Source organism: Lytechinus pictus, chromosome 17 (assembly GCF_037042905.1).
Source record: "Lytechinus pictus isolate F3 Inbred chromosome 17, Lp3.0, whole genome shotgun sequence".
In the NCBI taxonomy this organism is placed as follows: domain Eukaryota; kingdom Metazoa; phylum Echinodermata; class Echinoidea; order Temnopleuroida; family Toxopneustidae; genus Lytechinus; species Lytechinus pictus.
Window position 1 is genome coordinate 8,291,692 of NC_087261.1, and position 20,475 is coordinate 8,312,166.

At 37.1% G+C, this 20,475-nt stretch overlaps 1 long non-coding RNA gene across 1 annotated transcript; it reads left to right on the forward strand.

Annotated features, from left to right (window-relative positions):
- The first annotated feature begins 6,495 nt into the window (after positions 1–6,495).
- Positions 6,496–15,092, forward strand: LOC135157272 (uncharacterized). The gene is made up of 4 exons (XR_010296287.1): positions 6,496–6,874; positions 10,887–11,344; positions 12,637–13,429; positions 13,590–15,092. It is a non-coding gene; the product is annotated as an uncharacterized LOC135157272 (long non-coding RNA).
- The last annotated feature ends 5,383 nt before the right edge of the window (positions 15,093–20,475 follow it).

The following is a 20,475-nucleotide window of genomic DNA, read 5'->3' on the forward strand; positions in this document are numbered from 1 at the left end:
AAAGTGAATACTTGTGGTTGTGGTCTACCTACTCTATGTACTACCTATGCACCAATTTACCTATTCACTTTTTTTGGCAATTATTGTGATAAACAAGATTCCAACAACGATATTACAAGATCCATAATAGTTGAAGAGCTAGGACATTCAATCAAGGTGCCATAAATGTGGGCTAATTTTTTATGTATTACAGTATATGGTATAGTTTGGCAATGCAATAATAACATTGTTCTGCATTATTTACCACTTTACCTGGGTTGCACGCTATTCCAAATGACCTTCGAAATATCAAATCTGATGATTATTCAAACCTGGATTAAATAATACTCAAGACATCAGCTTTGACATTCCAAAGGTTCATTTATCCAGGGGCCTGTGGCATAAAACTTTTTACCTGAGAAAAACTCAGGTATTTTTTACCTGAGTTTTTGCCCTGTGTTAAAGTCAATGGCAGAAATCAGACTAACCTTAGTTTTCAGTTTTTACCGGAGTTTTCTCAGGTAAAAAATGTTATGCAACAGGCTGCAGAGGTTCGTTTACCCAAAGGTTTTTTTTTTTGGAAAATGAAATATGATTTGTTATTTGAAAAAAGAGTTTTTGGGGAAATTTTTTATATACATTGATTATATCATATAGGGAAAGAATTTTTTTTTGTCCAGATATTATGTACAGTAATCTACGACTCCTATTTTTAAAATGAATTACTCCTATTCTGTATGTTAACAGGTTGGTAGGCCCGTATTTGTTCAAAGATTCTTTAATCCTAATCAAATTAATCAAAGTTTTTTGTTTCCAAGTAACGAGCCTTCGGAATAGTGGGTGTATATATCAATGTAATAAGAAATATAGAAAAACAATTTTTCTTTCCAAATTCTTGTTCCCAACATTGTGCTTACCCAGTAACTTTATTACAGTGAAAGTAGAGTGTTGCAAGTATATATCTGTTTAATCTAACCACGCAGTTTTTTTCAACAGTCTGTTACAGAAAGATTTGGTTCTATATAAGCACTTGCAAGATAAAGGTAGTATTATAAATATTGTGATCAATAAATTTTTTATTTCTCTGCTATGAAAATGTTTGCATTCTTGTCATTATTTCAATGAAGAGTGTTTGCGTCTTGTTACACATAATTTTTGCCAAGGGAAACTTATTTCAATTCCCCAGCCACATGTTATTGTATAAAATTGCTTTGTACTTTCTGGAATTAATGTAAGAATGAATTGATTGTACATAATTGAATTGATTGCCGATGCTTTGGGCTTAATGGGGAAAGGGCATAATAGTATCAGTAACCATGGTAATAGGGGAGCAGGGTAAATTTGTATTTTGGCACATTTTGCTTCATAAATTGTAGGCCTTGAATATGAATTTTAGCATCTAAATTATTTTAAGGTAGGCCTACATAAAAGCCATATATTACAAGGATGAGGTATTGGACAGAATTTCCAGATATTCAGTATTTATGCAAATAATTCAAGAAATACGTGAATTTGGAAGTTGGCTTAATTTTGGCGGAAATAGAAGGGGCGGGGCAGTCAATTTATGCACCTTTGATGAACCAAATGAGATGCATCCTAAACTTGGATGCAGCTCTTCGCCCGCGATACAGCTGCGCCAGCACTGGTTTGTCAAAGATCGTATAACAAAGAGATATCTAACTTGTGTTTGGAGTAGTAGCGTTTATTGTATATACAGTGATTGCTCCTGAATATTGTATAGAGATGTCAAAATGGCTGGCCGACTTATCTGTTCAGTAGTTGGAAGACTGAATGGTGTTCAAAAACTCCTTTTAAGGTGTGTGTATATTACGTGACAGACAGAAAGCTTTCAAATAATACAGTAACGTTGCGAGAGTTTCGTCTCAAAACAAAGAAGATAAGCCTAATAACGGAATGAAACTTCAGAAGAAAAACCAAAATACATAGAAAGTTGATATATCACAATGAGCTAATGTGGATTAACAGTTGAAACTTCTTCAGTGAAAACTATTTACTCAATGGTTTGATTTGAGATGAGGATCAGGAATAAGGAAGCCTTATATGAAAATGCATTATAGGGCATCACAAATATGAACTTCCCAAATCAAATCGTGGAATTAGATGTGTCTCCTCCGAATGTGTATATTTCCGAAACCATCAGATATGAAAAATAATTATGAGCGAGCAAATAAAGACTAATTCACTGCGTTGTCGATCTCCCGGGGTCGATCTGTTGACTATATAAAAGGGTTGAGCTACTGCAAGGGGGGGGGGGGGTCATCCCCTACGATTTGCAAGAAGTGACAAAAATTTGAAAAAGAAGCCGGGAGAAAAGGAAAGCAAAACTTGCAGGAAGAGGACGAAAAAGGGCCCTGAGCCTTGGAACTTGCAGTGGCGTAACTACGGGGGGGGGGGGGGGGCATGGGGGGGCACGTGCCCCCCCCCCCATAGGCTGGCCCCCAAAAAAAACCGAGAAAGGGAGAAAAAGAGGGAGAAAGGGAGAGAAACGTAGTGGGGAAAGAAGAAATTATTGTTAATTTTAATGTTATATTATATTGTAATTATGTTATGTTATATTACATTTAAAAAATCATAACTTTATGAAACATAATTTGCGCAGGGCCTATGTTTTCATTGTTCCTGGTGCTCGCATTGTCTGTTTATCAAGATATGTAATCCTCTGTACTAAAACCTCCCGTTTTCAAGTCAATATACACCAAATATATTTTCTCGCACTTCGAATTATTATTGTTTAATGTAGTGACATATGCTTCTTTATCATGACTACTTAAAGCGATTGCCCCATGTTAAGGTCTTAATATAAACCATTTCCTGTCCGTGCCTACGTTCGCATTCGTGGATTGGTGAGATATGTCTGTTCTTCATGAATTCCTAAAATCAGTCCTTAAAATGTCCCTTTTTCTGATCTGAATATCAACAATTTTCAGCTTGCGCTTTGCGCTCGCATCATTTGGTTAGTGAAATCCTTCGTGAATTCCTAAAAGCAGGCCTTAGAATGCCCCTCTTTAAGTCTGAATTTCCTAAAATTTCAGCTCGCGCTTCGCGCTCGCAATATTTGATTAGTGAGATGCGCATGATAATCATGATTACAATGACTACAAAAAAGTGCTTCATGTGTTTAGATGTAATTCTAACAAAATCAGCATGCGCTTGGCACTCGCATTAGATGACTATGGTGAGATATGTGTACTCTTAATGGATTCCTTAAAAAATAGTCCTTATTATATCCCTGTTTGGGGTCAATATATACAAAAATTTCAGCTCGAGATTCGCGCTCGCATCATTTGGTTAGTGAAATACGTACGATCTTCGTGAATTCCAACAAACAAGCCTTAAAATGTCCCTCTTCAGGTCTGAATTTCCTAAATTTTCAGCTCGCGCTTCGCGCTCGCAATATTTGATTAGTGAGATGCGCATGATAATCATGATTACAATGACTACAAAAAAAGTGCTTCATGTGTTTAGATGTAATTCTAACAAAATCAGCATGCGCTTGGCACTCGCATTAGATGACTATGGTGAGATATGTGTACTCTTAATGGATTCCTTAAAAAATAGTCCTTATTATATCCCTGTTTGGGGTCAATATATACAAAAATTTCAGCTCGAGATTCGCGCTCGCATCATTTGGTTAGTGAAATACGTATGATCTTCGTGAATTCCAACAAACAAGCCTTAAAATGTCCCTCTTCAGGTCTGAATTTCCTAAATTTTCAGCTCGCGCATCGCGCTCGCAATATTTGATATGTGAGATGCGTATGTTAATCATGATTACAATGACTACAAGTGCTTCATGTGTTTAGATTTATATTATTCTAACAAAATCAGCAAGCGCTTGGCACTCGCATTAGATGACTATGGTGAGATATGTATACTCTTAATGGATTCCTAAAATATAGTCCTTAAAATGTCCCTGTTTGGGGTCAATATATACAAAAATTTCAGCTCGCGCTTCGCGCTCGCATTGTTTGTTTTTCGAGACAGGTATGTATTGTGATTACAAAAATTTGCTTATAATGTCCTTTTTTAGGTCTGAATTTCAAAAAAATTTAAGCTCGCGCTTTGCGCTCGCATTATGTGATCAGTGAGATACATATTCGTTTAATGTCACTGTCAATGTCTCTATTATGTCAGTATACCTGGCAACTGAGCGCGCTTCGCGCGCTCTCTAAGTGACTCAAAATTTTTGCTGGTGCCCCCCCAATGCCGTGACCCACGGTACGCCACTGCTTGGAAGTCTATATACCCCTGTAAGTGAGAGAGAGAGAGAAAAGTTATTCATTGCCGTATCGCCACCCCCCTCCCCGGCGGCCCGGCCCCATCAAAATATCTTTGTACCACTTTAATGAAAGTCCCGCCTATGAAGAGCAAAAGAAGAAAAAAAGGGATTCTTGGTATTATTGCAGGCGACGTTTTACTCTTTTTTTTTTTGGGGGGGGGGGACTCGGGGGGCTTAAGAAAATATAGACGTTGGTTTATTCATTACCGTGAAAATGGTCTATCTTTGGTAGCCCTATGCTGACCAAGCAGCTTGTTTCCCCCCTATAAAAAAAACTATATTAGTATTATGCGAGGGAGCGACCTATAGCCACCCCAAAAATCATTTTGCTTGCTTGTCAAATTTTCTTTGGCATAAATCACCATTAATTGGAAGTGGATACCCTTTAATTTAATTTCATTTTTTCGGGGGGTGGGGGTGGGTGGGGGGTGGGGCATGTTAGTATTTTCCTGTACAAAAATACTTTCCCCCCCCCCTGATTTGGAGCAATTTATTTTGCACTCCCAAATATATTTTCATCTGCAACACCGTTACTGAAGGGGACAGTCATTATGCATATAGGCTGCAAAAGAACAAGTGACGATGGCTCATGCTCTGTATATTCGTCCCGGATCGACCACACAAGAGTCATGACAATATAGAATATTGTAGAGAATAGAGTCAAGTCATTCCACATGTTGCATTCATAGTGGGGCGGGGGCAGGGGGCGATCGCCAAGAAAATATTAGGGACGTGGCAAACATAGGCCTATTGATTTGCCCTGCCCATCAAGTTTTACAAATTAAAATTTTGTAATATCCAATGCTAGAATGTGTTTGAAAAATCATCTAAAAGCGGCATAGAACCAGGCATCAAACTTGACAATAATGATAAAAATACTATTAAACATACAAAATTGTATTTTTCTTTCGGTGTGCTGTACGTGCAATATTCTGTATTATAATGTCGCGCAGAGCGCACCGAAAATTTTGGTCAATGTTTTTACCCCTAGCCCCATTCAAAACATGGATCGACACCCCTGAATCTACTAAAGCTAAAAGTGTTTTAAATAACTTTAGCCTGGTAAGGGAGTAGAAAGTGTCAGTGCTATCTTCTTTAAAAAAAAACTTCCCAAAGAATGACACAAATTCGGAGCGCTTTTGACAAAACAAAGACAGGTTTAGAGTTAATACTTCAATTTTACGGCATTAGTGATATGGGTGAAGTATAATTTATCTAATGAAAAAAGTTGCAAGGCAATCTACTAGTCAGGATATCACTGACTTCATATATATTCCTAGCATTAGGGCCTATACTTCTAGCATTGATTAATATTTTGCTGCATTTAGATGTTATTTATGTGAGGGAGTGTGAGGCGACCAAGCGAGAAATTTTTCATATTAATTTTTGAAAAATTATAGAAAAAGCTATGATTTGATAGAGAACTCGACGACATGAATGGAACACTGCATTATTCAATACAATCATCATACTAGTACGCATATAGGGCCTTGGTATAGGCCCTTTATATCTATATTTTTTCTTTGGGTCGATTTTTTTTGTTGGGGGGGGGGGGGCTCGAGCGATTTTTAAATTAATTAATTATTATTATTATTAATTTTTTTTGGGGGGAGGGGCTTTAGTCCCCAAAGCCCCCTCCTAGAACCGCGCCTACTTTGCTCATTAATGAAAGACGATTGAAAAGTTTGATCACATCAATGTCCCTTGTTTGCAAGCACAGAGGATATCACCCCCCCCCCCGGGTGAAATTGGGTGGGGGCTTGGGGCCATGCAGGGACCCCCAAAAAAAATCAAGACCAAGAAAAAAAGGAGAAATTAAGAAGAACAGAGAAAAGGGTGACGTATGGTACATTATCCTCTGCATGCTATGCCAAAATCTATCCAAACAATAGGTCTATATTTAAATAATAAAAAGGTAATTTTTTGCTCGCTCACGAAATTTTGCCCAAGTACGCCATGCCGGACCCTCAAAATGTTTGACTCACCACGCCACTGAACCTCCTCATATCTATTCATTCATGTTGCCTTATATGATTTGAACCATGGCCCTCTGATTAAAAGGCGATAGTCATAATGAAAGTGGAAAATAAATGAGTTGAACTGAATTACTTTTACTTGATCAAAATGGAATTGACTTGATAATAATTATATTCGGACCCCGCCCCGTAAATGATACTACCGATCTTGTCGTTGGAAATGACCGAGTTCAGTATCTCGCATAGTTCATTGTCTAATGGCAGATAATTTGAGGCGCCGCGACGCGACCAGCTGGAAAAGAGTGACGGTATTTTCATCTTTGTCCTTGTCGTTGCATTTTAACCAGGCTTAAGTTCATTTTACAAACTGAATCTCAGGAGACCATAGATGAGCTGAAAGTTTAATCGGAGGACAATTAGAATTTAGTGCTATAGAGATGGATTGGGGAGTTGAGTGAACGTGTGTCTGCAGCAGGAGTCAGCAGAGCCAGAACAGAGGAAGAGCGCATTTGGAGTGCCAGATAAGCCGGGAGGAGCGGCATAGCTAGTTCGAGTCTACTGACTGAGCTGAGCAGAGCCTCACGCCTGACTCAACTGCTGAACAATCAATTTCGAATTGGTGAGTGAGATGATGAAAACGAGCAAACATGTTTTCGCCGACCCGAAACCAAGCCAATATTCCTTATTGAACAATCAATTATATTTGTAACCAATTATGTTTGTCTTGTTTGATGAGATGATCATGATGTTTTAACCCCAATGCCCAAATCAGTGAATCAGCATGATTAGATTCATTTTTATTTTTAGAATGACAAATTGTGAATGTTATTTGAATTCTAATTACAGAGCTGTGCGGCAATGCCAAAGCCAAATAATACGTAGCCAAAACTTAAAAAGGACCGATCTGTGGATATGGGTGAGCAGTGATTGTTGGGGGGGGGGGGGGGGAGTGCTGAGTGTGAAGCAAGATGAACTTGGTTCATGAACTTAGTGGAATTTCTGTGATTTTTGCTCTGTTTTGCAGAGTGCGTGTTGCATTTGATGGATTGTAGATCTATGTGGGTCTAGACTCTTCATGCTGTTGTTACCCTCACATGGAAGAGCCTAAGTTGTGTTTAGTGTTTCTGACTTTGGCCTTGCAAGTTGTACATGTATGCAATCATCAGAGAGTCCTGTGTTTGAATCCCACGACAGCCAAGGGTCGTTTGGCAAGGCGTTGGTCCAAACATGCCATACTCAACCCAGGTGCTAAACGGGTACCCAGTAGCTTGTCCAGTATTTGTGCGCCTCAATGGGAACTGGCTTGGATGCTCCCTAGGGAGTGGACAATGTGCAAAATGAAGGTTTGACTGATAGAATCTGATTACAGGTTTAATGATAAATCTGCAAGTGCTTTATAGATTATAAAGCGGTTGAAGATAATTAAACCAGATTTTTATTGGAGTACCGTGTATCTGCTTGTTGATCTACAATACTATCGTCTCAACAAATGTGGACAAAGACAAAATTGAAAGGAAGAAATCTCAAACCCACTGTCTTGTTCGAAGTGATGGCAGTGGAGGGGGGGGGTCCAGTTCTTATACAAATCGTGGTCAACCAATAAAATATAGTGGAACCATCTGAGTGATGTTAATCAACTCGCCATCAACGAACAGGTTGTGCATTGAAAGACTTTACCTACATAATTACAGTACGACTAGATGTTGTGGCTACTCATGGGGGTAGAGCTCTACAATTTTGAAGCACAGCTTCAAGATTCAAACCCTGGTCACAACCATTGGATGGTGATGTTAAAGGTCGGTCCCAGAAGTAAATGAAATATGTACGTCTGTGAAAACTGCACACACACCCCTTCTAATCATCCTTGTGCCTAGTCTGCAGGCACAGACCCTGCTGGAAACTTTGATAACAAGTGGCTCTTCACAGAAGACCAGTTTTAGCACATGTGATTAGAGAGGGCTTTCAGTACACACGCCATTGTATGCTGCGTATTCAGACCCTTTATTATTACTCGAGTGAGGGGTTTGCAACTTAACAAAGCAGACTAACAGTAGATCCCTCATCCCATACAGATCCAGATCCAGAAAATAAGTACCGGTACAAGTTAACTTGTGCAACAGAAATTGTTAGAGTCCCCATTTTCAGTGATACAGAAAACATAAAAAAATTATTGGATTATGGAAGAACAGAGGATTCACATATTATATGAATGGAAAACACATTTTTTCCAGGCCAGAAAATTTTAATTTGATAATAAAAGTGGTCATCATGAAAATCAAAGAGAATTCCAATGTACTTTAAAACTATGCATAATATGACTTTCCATGGAACCTGTTTTGCAGATTTTAACATGCATGTGTGTATTATGTCAAGTATTATCTGCAGCATGGATTTGTAAACCTGCACAAATGATAAAATGTGGATGCTTTAACACCAAGTGACAAAGAATAAACAGGTTTGGGTCTATTCTTTGTAAGTTTGATTGTGTAATCACTTTATAGTCCATAATACCCCTTTTGCTCTAATGAAGCTGAACTTTGGAGTGAGTGGCATGTACCTTCATAAATTCAAGACCCTAAAAATGGAATGTTTTCCCAAGTCACTCAAAGACCTTCCTAATATTTTAACAGAAAATTATGCACGTACAACAGAATACCGGTAATGATATTTTAATAATTGCCCATACCGCCCTTGAAATTAAAGATATTCAAGTACCCCCAATTCAGCGATCATCCAAATGAAAATAACAAATTTACATTTTGGAGGAAATTCACATTCCATATGAATACCCTGATTTGAACCCCCCCCCCCCAAGGAATTATCTCATTCATTTAATCTTAACTCATAACTCATTTAATTATTTGATTTGTGATGTCATATTCCTACATATAAATGTACATATCGAATGGTAAAATATCAATGAAATGTAATTTTCTCAGAAGATTGAAAATGAGTTTACTCTACATTCATTACTATGTATCAATAGACTGAATAGACAAATCATTTTACACCAGTTCCAAAAAAGAAATTAAAAAAAAAGTCACCATGAACCATTAAAAAATTGAAATTTACATTTTATACCTGTATTAGGCCTTTATAACATATATGGGGCAGCTGCTCGTTGATGACGTCACAAATCCAAAACTTAAAATTCTAATAACTTCTTTAATTTTTAATGGACTTTCCTCAAACCTTCACCAATATTTTTTTATTATTCTTTCAGCTATTTTTTTAGCAAACTATTCTTCAGGGTGAACTTCCCCTTTTTTTAATGATGGGGTTTTTATTAATTTGTTTTTTTGTCGCCCTTGTTTTGTGTGAATTCTTCCTTCTCTGCATTTAGGCTCATGTGCTTTTCCAATATTTTGACCCAGTTGGGCGTTCTGAACAATATGCTCTTCAATATGGGGCATGATGTACTGCAACTTGTATGATAGGCCTTTCATGTAGATTTATGCAAGGATCCCCCAGAGTGAAGTACATGTACATTTCAGCCCTTGGCTTTCATTCAGTGTTAATTTACAGTGTACTGTACAGTAGTACATACTAGAAACATTTCAGAAGTCTGAAGGGATACATTTCCTTCCCTCTTTTAACACCTGAATTCCAGTATTGTAGGCCTATTTCTATTTGATTTTCCTGTCAAGCTGTGCCCTGCTTTGAGTGCAAATCCCTGTCACTTGGTCGTGTGTATAAAGTATTGAAGCAGAACCTGCTTTGGGGTGAAGCTATTGTTATGGTGTGGAGGTGCATCTACATGTATTGTTGCTTCAGGCCTTTGTCCAAATAGTCAGCAAAAAATATGTGATCATTGTATACTTTAGCTAAACAGGTAGAATTAATAAAAGAGAACTTTGATTCCAATTTTGGTCTTATTTACCATCAGCAATGGAACAAACTCGCAAATATTCTATGCATAGATTAATAAAGAAAAAAAAGTCTTAATACCAATATAAGAAATTCTGATTTGGCTTTGTGGCCATTGGTAGTTTTCATGCACCTACATGTACATTTGGCTGTTGGCATTTTGCTCAACGTAATATACAAATTTGCTATGCTACTAGATCATGACAACTTTACATTCTTTTGATTGGCTGAGAAGCACTGTTGAATACTTTTTAACTGTTGGATAAACCAAAACTTGTCAGATAAAATGCCTACTAACAAACAAGTCCTTTCCTGAAACTCATGGGAGTGATGGTGTGGACATTTTTTGCACCTCCCAGTTCCCACTTGACATTTCATGTTTACAGGTATTTACATACATGTACATGTATGATGTGTTTTAATGATTTGCATGTTGTTGTTTTTTTGTAGAGGGGAAGGGGGGGGGGGGGGGAGTAGAGGATCGTGGCAGATTCCGTAATATTTTTAATGTTTATATCAGTAGGGGTACTTTATCTGCATGTACATGTCATTGAGGAACTCTCTATGGTATCCTTAAATTCCCCTTTCACTCTTGCCACATGATATCAATCTAGAATTGATCTTTAAACTTGTGCTAGCTTAAAGCCCTTTTGTTTTTATACTGTACTAGGTACATTGACCTTGGAGTATTGGGGACCACTCACCAGTTGATCAATACACTGTGTCAACATACAATGCACTAATAATTGCTATTGATTTTAAAGGGAGACGGACAGAAGTCGTAGGACAGACATCCTTACCTAAGGACAAAGACTACACAGACAGAGAGCAGGCTTGTTCTAAAAAGGCACTCTGGCAGGTAAGCTTTATGTACAGTTAATTGTTTCTGTGCTGCATATTATGTGCTTCCTTCTACATGAATGTACTGTAGGTACCAATTTTCTACCCCTGGGTAGAGGGTTACAAATTGAGATGATTAATGCCTTGTCAAAGGACGTGAGTAGACAGTGGGTTATGAACCCACTCCTCATTGTCTAGATTAAAAGTCTGGAGACAACAACTTGCAATCACATTTCTTGTTTTTCCAAGCACTTATTAGTCTTAGCTGCAGACTTCAAGATGTTGATCATTCTCCCTATGAATACATTTGTGTGATCTGGTTGAATTCATGGTACTCTGGCAACAAGATTATTTTCCAGTGGAAATGAGAAGTGTTGATCAAGTACTCACCCAGGGCGCGACAAAACCGCTTGCCCGCTTGCCCGGGGCAAGTGAAAATGACGTGCGGGCAAGCATTTCTCAAACTCAATTGCCTGATCGGGCAAGTGGTTGTTTTGGAAATAAAATATCAGTAGACCTTCTAAATTTCAATATCATTTGGATAATCACAACTACATGTATCTCTCAAATTATGTCAAACCAGTAAAAAAAACAGTGGAAACTGATATAAATACAGCGCCAATTACCAATAATTTATCGCCAGGTACCTCGTTCGCAAAACCGTGCCATGGCATCTTTAATACGTTCTATGTGTGCAATGACTGCGCATGCGCTACTTGAGCAATTTGCAAAAAAACACACCAAAAGTGGCTAAAATTTCACATTTTGCAAACATCCATGAAATGGCCATCTATTTTCCATATTACCTTGAAAATGTTTTGATAGTTGGAAACTACTGAAAAAATGAAGAATATTCAGCTCTTTCTTGACTCTGATTTATGATGATGTACTCGGTAAATGCTTTTTATTATTGTGGTCCCACATGTAGACTTTCATGTTGACCAAGTGTAAAACGATCAAACGATACGATCAATGCTGCAACACCATGAAAAAAAACCCATGAAAGTCTACATGTGGGACTACAATATAAAAAAATATTGACCGAGTGTAACATCATAAAATGATGAAGAAAAGACAATGGAGAGGTGAATATTCTTAATTTTCTTGATAGTTTCCAACTAATTTTTAAAAAATTCCAGGAAATATGGAAAATAAATGACCATTTCATGGATTTAAAGATGCAAAATGTGAAATTTTAGTCACTCCACTTTTGATTTTTTTTACATCATAAAACAATCTTTTTCAGAGTCAGTAAAGAGCTGAATATTTTCCACTGGCTTTCTTTATAGTTTCCAACTAAATCAAAACAATTCTAAGGAAATATGGCAAACAGATAACCATTTCATAGATTTAAAGATGTAAAATATGAAATTTTAGCAACTTTTGGTGAAGGTTTTTTTAACCTTAAATTAAGCCCCATTATAAATAGCGAAAAAACTCAAAATAAACGTAATGACTCAGGCCTACGTTGCTGAAAATAAACTTTTAAATGTGTGTTCTTTTATACTGTACATGATTCTCAATCGTTGCTATTTTGTATGACCTTTAAAAATAAGAGTAGTACCGTCAATAAAAAAAAACAAAACAAATAGGGCAAGAAGTTTTCTCTATCGGGCAAGCAAATTTTTTCATCACTTGCCCGACAGGGCAAGTGACAGAATTATTTTTTTGTAGAGGCCTGTCACCTATTTTGCATCATACATTAAAACAAGCCTCACTTTTTAATCTATCTGTACATCATTAACCAAAATAAAACTATTTCTCAGAAAGAGTATTCACACCAAACAGTAGTGAAACAATTTCATGAAAAGGAGGGGTTGTTGAGGGGGCTCAGAAAGCTGCTCCATTTTGTTCGGCGAATCCTTTTTGGTAACAAAACTTTAACACACTTGTTGACAAGAACTGATGTTTTAATTGAACTATGAAAAATTTGACAGGCAAAAGCAAATTATGTAAAAGGGTTTTGAAACAAATGATGATGTCATTATCTTCCAGAAATCTTGTCACAAAGACACCCAAGTAGTGGGGGGCCCTGAGTGCCTTCTCCTGTGCACTCACTAAATATACAGGGGTGGGCACTTACATGTAGGGCCCCGTCCCATGGATCCCTGGTGCTACAGAACCAAAACCACACATACAGTACAGTGACACTACAGTAGCAATTACAACGCATGGTATTCTGATAATTAAACCTAGGTTTTACCCTATTCTAAACTAGAATTTTAAACACTTCTATGGAATGCTGGGCTTTGTAATATTTCTTCCATATTCACAGCAATTATTATGTATTGATCAATTAATTATGAAAATGATAGTAATTTTTGTATTTTCATATTCTTCCCATTTTATGACTCGAAATAATGATTTGACAACATTTTGCAACAGGTTAAAAATGATTTTTAATTGATAATTGAGTTGACAACTGGCACTTCATAAAGGTTTGGTCTGCATGTAAGTTAACCTACATGTAGTCTGCTGGGCAAACCCTTCACTCGAGTTTAGGGTCTGAATGTGCAGCCTACTCATGCCTTGTGTACTGAAGGCAGCAAGTTTAGTCTTTGCATGGAGGCACACTTGTTGATCAAAGTTCCAATCAGGGTCTGAGACTGCAGACTAAGTTAACCCAGGTTTAACTATCAGAATACCACCCAGTAGGTTTTAAAAAGCCAGACAGCCACTTTTAAAGTCTTTTTATAGATTATGAATTTCTTTAGAAGTTGTTATGAATCACACTTGTGGTAACATACATGTACAGTATGTACCAGAAAGAATCACATCTAAAAATGCAAACTGTTCAGAGAGAGACAAAAAAATAGAAAACCTGTTGTATGAGTTGTTTTTTCATGATTTTACACATCGATACACTTAATATGCCTACATGTACCTGTATACGCTTCATGTCATTTCATCAATTCCAGCTTGATGAGAAATGACAGGTCGCATACATACATGTACATTACAAAGCTAAAATAGTGTGACAAAGTGTCACATAATTCCTGGTAAAATGCCAATTTTATCACGCACCTGTCTGGTTATTATAAAATGTCATGGATATTGGAGAATATTGATTTATTGAAAGTTCATATTATTTCAAGCACTTGTGATTTCTACAAGTGGGTTTGTTCATATTTCTGTAGCTGTAATACACTGTATGCAAAACACATTCAAAGTTGGAGAGAAAGTATTACATGTACATGTATAATGAGAATAATAGCTGCTTTTTTCAGCGGATACTAAGTGCAGATGCTGGGGTTTATTTTATAATTCTGTAAATGTGGGGGCCCTGTTAATAAAGACTTTCATACAGCTATGTTTAATAACTTTCCATTAGGCCTAATGTAATGCAATGGAAACTTTGTGATTGGCTGAAAAGCACTGTTACCATGGTAGTGTTATACATAGTTGTAACCCTTTAAAGGTCAAGTCCACCTCAGAAAAATGTTGATTTGAGTCAATAGAGAAAAATCAGACACGCAAAATGCTGAAAATTTCATCGAAATCGGATGTAAAATAAGAAAGTTATGACATTTATATTTTTGTTTATTTTTAACAAAATAGTTATATGCACAATTTAGTCACATGCAAATGAGAAAATCGAATATGTCCCTCATTCACTATTTCTTTTGTTTGTTATTGTTTGAATAATAAAATATATTTTTTTACAGATTTTACAATAAGGACCAACTTGACTTTAATATAAAGGTCCTTAAAATGTTAAACAATGGTAATTCAGATTGTTCAGGTCAAATTAAAACTTTGTTTCACAGGACAGTGAGGAGAAAACTAGAATATTTCATATTTGATATAATAAAATACAAAATAAATAGTGAGTGAATGATGCCATCAGTTCCCTCATTTGCATAGCGACTGGGATGTGCATATACATGTATTATTTGTGAAATTAAAGTGAAACTTTATTGTCATAACTTTCTTATTTTACATCCGATTTCGATGAAATTTTCAGTGCTGTGCTTGTTGGATTTTTCTCTTTTTATTCAAATCAACTTTTTGTTGGGGTGGACTTGTCCTTTAAGAAATGGGCTGCATGGTGACGGTTATACCTGGTTATAGGAAAGGAACCTTTTTAAAATCTACATGTATGACATTCCTATTTATAATGAAATTAATGTGAAAAAAAATATTAAACTTAAGTTTTAAAAAGTACCAAGTGAAGGTTTTTGAATTTTCAATAGAATCTGACAAAACTTAATATAGAATTTTCAACTTTTGCATTGTTTTTTTGTAAACAGATATACATGTACATGTATATAGTCATATGATATCTATACTTTTCTTTTTGTATTATCAAATCTCTTTTCAGTTTATTGAAAATGAAATACGGAATAACATTAAAAAAATCATCTTGAAATTGCTATTAATAAAAGGGATGGAGTATAGAGGATTACATAAAGAGCTGCGGAACTCTACATATACATGCTGCAAGTAAATGTAATCATGCAATGATGTTTTAAGAGGAAATTACTGAAATTTTTGATTTCATATTATCACAAGCTTCACAATATGTAGAATTAAAAAGTGATTAGTTTTCCCTAGATAGCATACAGCATTAACTTTATAAAGCATTGGTATTTTTGGAGGCTTACATGTATGACTGGAGACTGCAGTCATTGTTATCGCAGCAATTAAGTTTTATCTTGGGTGATTCGGACCTCCATGTAAAGGTTTTCAATTATGATTACAGCATGTACATGTAGCTGTGAGAGAAGAAATATCTTTATATCCTGAATAAAGTTTAAAGGAGAATGAAACTCTTGGAGCAAGTTAGCTTTTGTGAAAGCAGAAAAATCAAAGAATAAGATCAACAAAAGTTTGAGTAAAATAGGACTAGCAATAGAAGAGTTATGAGCATTTGAATGTCGAGATCACTAATGCTATGGAGATCCTCCCATTGGCAACGCAACTGAGATCTATGATATCACAGATGAACAACTCTCCCCTTTTGGACACTGAAAATATACCCCAAAACATCTCTTTTTGCTCTTTCTAATCATACGACAAACGATTCATCAATGATATAATGTTGTGAAACCTCTGTACTTGTCCTCTCATAAAGAGAACACCTCACCTTGTGATAGATTCTATAAAAGTGAGAATATAAGTGAAATAAGTACTAAAGCAATGAGGGAGTTGTACGTGTGTGACGTCACAGATCTTGGTCGCATTGCCAATGGGAGGATCTACATGGCATTAGTGATCTCAATATTCAAATGCTCATAACTTTCTTATTATTCATTCAATCTTCCTCAAACTTTCAACAATATGTTTCTTTGATTTTTCTCTTTGATATGGATTCAGCTGGTTTCAAGGGTTTCATTCTCCTTTAAACAATCCCTTTAATACCCCTTTCAGATTGCGCTTTTCACCGGCAAACTTCACCGGCGAAGTTTGCCAGCGAAGGGGAAAGTGTCCAGTATGAAAGGTACACAGGAGAACTTCACCGGTGAAGTATGTCGGCGAACTTCTCCACCTCTAGAGGTGGAGAACTTCGCCGGCGAAACTGTTTTACCGGCGAAGTTCACCAGTGAAAAGGCCAGTATGAAAGCAAACCGGAGAACTTCTCCTCTTTAATGACGTCAGAGGTCAATTTTTTTCTCTCCCGAAGTCCCCTGTACCGAGATTCCGCGCGCGATAGTTGCAAGCTCAGCTGAATGCTATGGCCAAGTAGATACCCTCAAACATATTTTTTTTTATACTTACAATATTTATTCAAAAGCACTTTTTACATACTATAAAATGCGCTAAAATATAAAAACAAAGTGATATTGTTTGTTTTTCTCATAATACTTCCAAAATATGTTGTAATTAATTTTTCTATACCTTTTTGTAATAGGTAAGAAGTAATGTTTACAATTTTCTTTCGTTTGTTCTGCACGTGCCGAGCACTGACTAAATCAAGGGAATACTGACACTGTTTACTAGATCTAGCCGTCATCTTGACAACTTTACTAACAAGTTAGATCTACACAATTAAAGGAAATAAATAATCGTGGTGCTGCGGAAATGCCGAATGAGGCCAATCGCCGGTGAAAAATGAAGAGGGCAGTATGAAAGGGGTATTAGATATACAACTTTAGATACTGCATTTCATTTATTTATTTGTTTTGTTTCATTTACATTGAGGAAAAGCAAAGAAGTGGAAAAAGAAGTTTGTCCCCCCACCCACCAAAGACAAGGGGGAAAAATTCCATTGGCCTTGCTGTCTCAATAACAAATTTTAATTTAAATCTTAAGAAGGGAAATGCTTGCAGTTCTATGTAACTCAATGTTCTGGCCAATCTTCAAATATGGGCAGCACAATATAATCCTGAGACATGCACAATATGAGATTGTTGAGATCTTGTTATACAATATGATGGAAAATCATTCAGCGAAGCTCTCATCACCCTGATTCATGGCATTCCAGGAATAAGTGAGCTGCTCTCCTTACGCATGACATGGTATAGTGTGCAAGGTATAGGTATCACACAAAGAATGCTCTAAACTGAATCACATAATATGTTGAAGACGAACTGCAAGAGACCCATTTACAATGCAATAAAAATGTTTGATTACATATATGATGTTCATAATAAAATTTGTGATTTTTATATTGTTTGCAGTAGAAGCATGTAGGTAGGTACATGTAGTTGCTTCTTGCTTGACAGGCCTGATGATTAAACCTTTAAAGCCTAATCCCAAATCCCCTATTTTTACCTGGGGGCCATTTTATAAAGCTGTTCGTATGAAGATAAGAAGGACTTTAAGAACGACTGGGGATCCTACATGTATCTTGTGGTAATATTTGCATTTTAAATGTTAATTGGTGATTATTTTGCACGCAAGAAAGGTTCAGTCATTCTTAACAAACAGCTTTATGAAACACCCCCCCCCCCCCCGATCATGTTCATGTTTGTATTGAAACTAATACAAATATATATGGGGGCTCTGTGCAGATTTGCTCCTGAAATGCACCCAAAGCCCTAGAAATCTGACCCCCAAAAAAGCACATGAATAGGGCTCAACCAATGCTGTAAACCTGTATGCAATACAGGATAGAGTGGGTAGAAATTTTAGCAAGGAAAAAAAGTAAAGCCTATAAAATCTAGCATTGAAGATTGTATTTTTTTTCTTCAAAAAGTGAAATTCCCTGGGTTGAATGCAGTTTTACCAGCTAACTGTTTGTTATAAAGCAGAAAGTTTTTCATTTAACATTTTAACATATTACTCTACATATAGGTTCAAATGTACCTGGTACAGGTGTATGTACATAAGACTGTATTGCACTTACATAATGTACAGTACAGTGTATGTGCACCTGCGAGTGTGATTGGGTATTGGGTGTTTTCTGATTCTCTGTCCATTATGTGCATACAAGAAGTGCCTTGCTGGAAGATGCTTGAACTTCACTCTAATGTTGCATACCCAAGGGCCTTTCAGACTAAATTAAAGTTTAAGGAGGACATGGAGGTTGAAGTTTTCAGATGCAGTTGCTCACTTGCTTTTTGTGCTTTGAGATTGAGTTCATTGTCTTCCAATTATTGCTAAATGCTTCAAAATTGAAATACCATTTCTTGCAGATTATTCCAATTATGCCTACAGTCGGCCTACCTTCTTTGCATCGTGTGTGTTGGGGGGGGGGGGGGGGGTAGATGATATGAATACCAGTACCAATAGTTCTAATCATGGGAAATCAAACTTGATATTTTATTTTTCATGTATATGCTTTGATTTGAAAAGAAAAAGAATCTGAAGTGGGTGGATTTTATAGGAGAACATTGTCAATGTTTAGGCCTATGTGTACATAGATATACAGACTACATTTAACCAAAGAGGGATTCTGAAGAGAAAGACCAATGCAGAGATGAAATAATTGGAAGTCGAAGAAAGAAAACAAGAGGACATGAGCATGGACGTATTAGGTCCATGATATGAGACAGGTACATTCAAAGGCTTACAGTGGACTTGCCCTTGTCCATTTATGATGGCCTGTACAACACCTTTGACATGTATAGATGATTTTGTACTTTAAACAAGTTCAGTTTACATCACAAGCTCGGGGGGGGGGGGGGGTGAGGGGTGTGTAACACCCACAAATGTATTTTTATTTTTTGTGTGAATGGTTGCTGGGGGCTGTATTATAGTATGTACTGTATGATGGGCACTGGGTTTAAGACAGACTGAATAATTCTATGAAATGGATTCTTGAATACCCAGAATGCACCTCCCATATCCTTTCATCACTCTTGCCTCATTAGATTGTAAATTAGGTCAATGTAAAGTGCAAAGTTGGCATTTATTTGAACAGAGAACATTCACCATGGCAATGCCAGACGAGGGTTGGGAGTGAGCCACGGAGTGCTTGCATGGCCACGTTGGAGCAGACTCACTGCACACAACTCCATGCAATCATTATGAATCATCCCAGTAGTCTCTATTCACAGACACATGTCAGGAATGATGTATTCAATAGTGTCTGAAGTTGCAAACTACACAGTTTTGATGCTTCTACCTCCAGTGGGCTTTGACTTCGAGCTGATCCCGATATTGCAAAAGTCCACCTAATCTAGGCTCTTCTCCAGACTTCCAACCTATCACAATGAATATCGAAATAGGGTCTGTGTTAGCAGACTATGCACCTCCACTGCAATTGCATGCTTTAATACATCTACATCTAAGTGAGATACATTGGTGGAATAGTCGAAATGTAAACAAAGCCCTCCACTCACTCTTACTCACTATAAATCAGTGAGACATGAACAGCCGATCATTGGATAGAGTGGATGTTACATGGTAGACTGAATATAATAATTAATTTAAAATCTAATTCAATCTATCGATCTCAAATATGTGTAGCATGTGTGTAGTGTGCATGGGGGGGGGGGGGTCATGCATACATAATAGGTACATTATACCATGTAGCTCTGTAGTGATGAGGTGGGATGTGCAGTAATGAATAACAAAAATCTTGTTCCAAATGAACCATAAGCATTCTTTCTGTGCAACTTCTCCCGAAACAGCTGCAGTTTTAGCACCAGTTGAAAGTTGCTCAATTGTGCATCTCCCCCACCCCCTCCCCATTCTCCAGGTCCTAATCCCCCCGGTCCATATTTTACTCTAGTGTTCCCCTACCAAGTCCACTTCCATTTGCTTTCCCCTGCATGGAGGGGTGACAGTACTGTGCAGAAAGGGAGGCATGAGGCCACACCCCCCTCCCCCTTTCCCACCTGATTATTCAAGTAGTTTTAAAAAACAGGAGAAAAGTAAAATAGGAAGAAAGGGGGAGGAAGTAGAAGGAAGATAGTATGAGAGGACTACATGTAGGTTTAGTCTGCTGTGCAAACCCTTCACTCGAGCTAAGTGTCTGAATGTGCAGCCTACTCATGCCTTGTGTACTGAAGGCCCTTTCGCTCAGGGTCTGCTTCATCTTTCGAATTGAAACAGCAAGTTTTGTATGTGCTAGTCTTTGCGTGGAGACACACTTGCTGATCAAAGTTTCAATCATGGTCTGTGCCT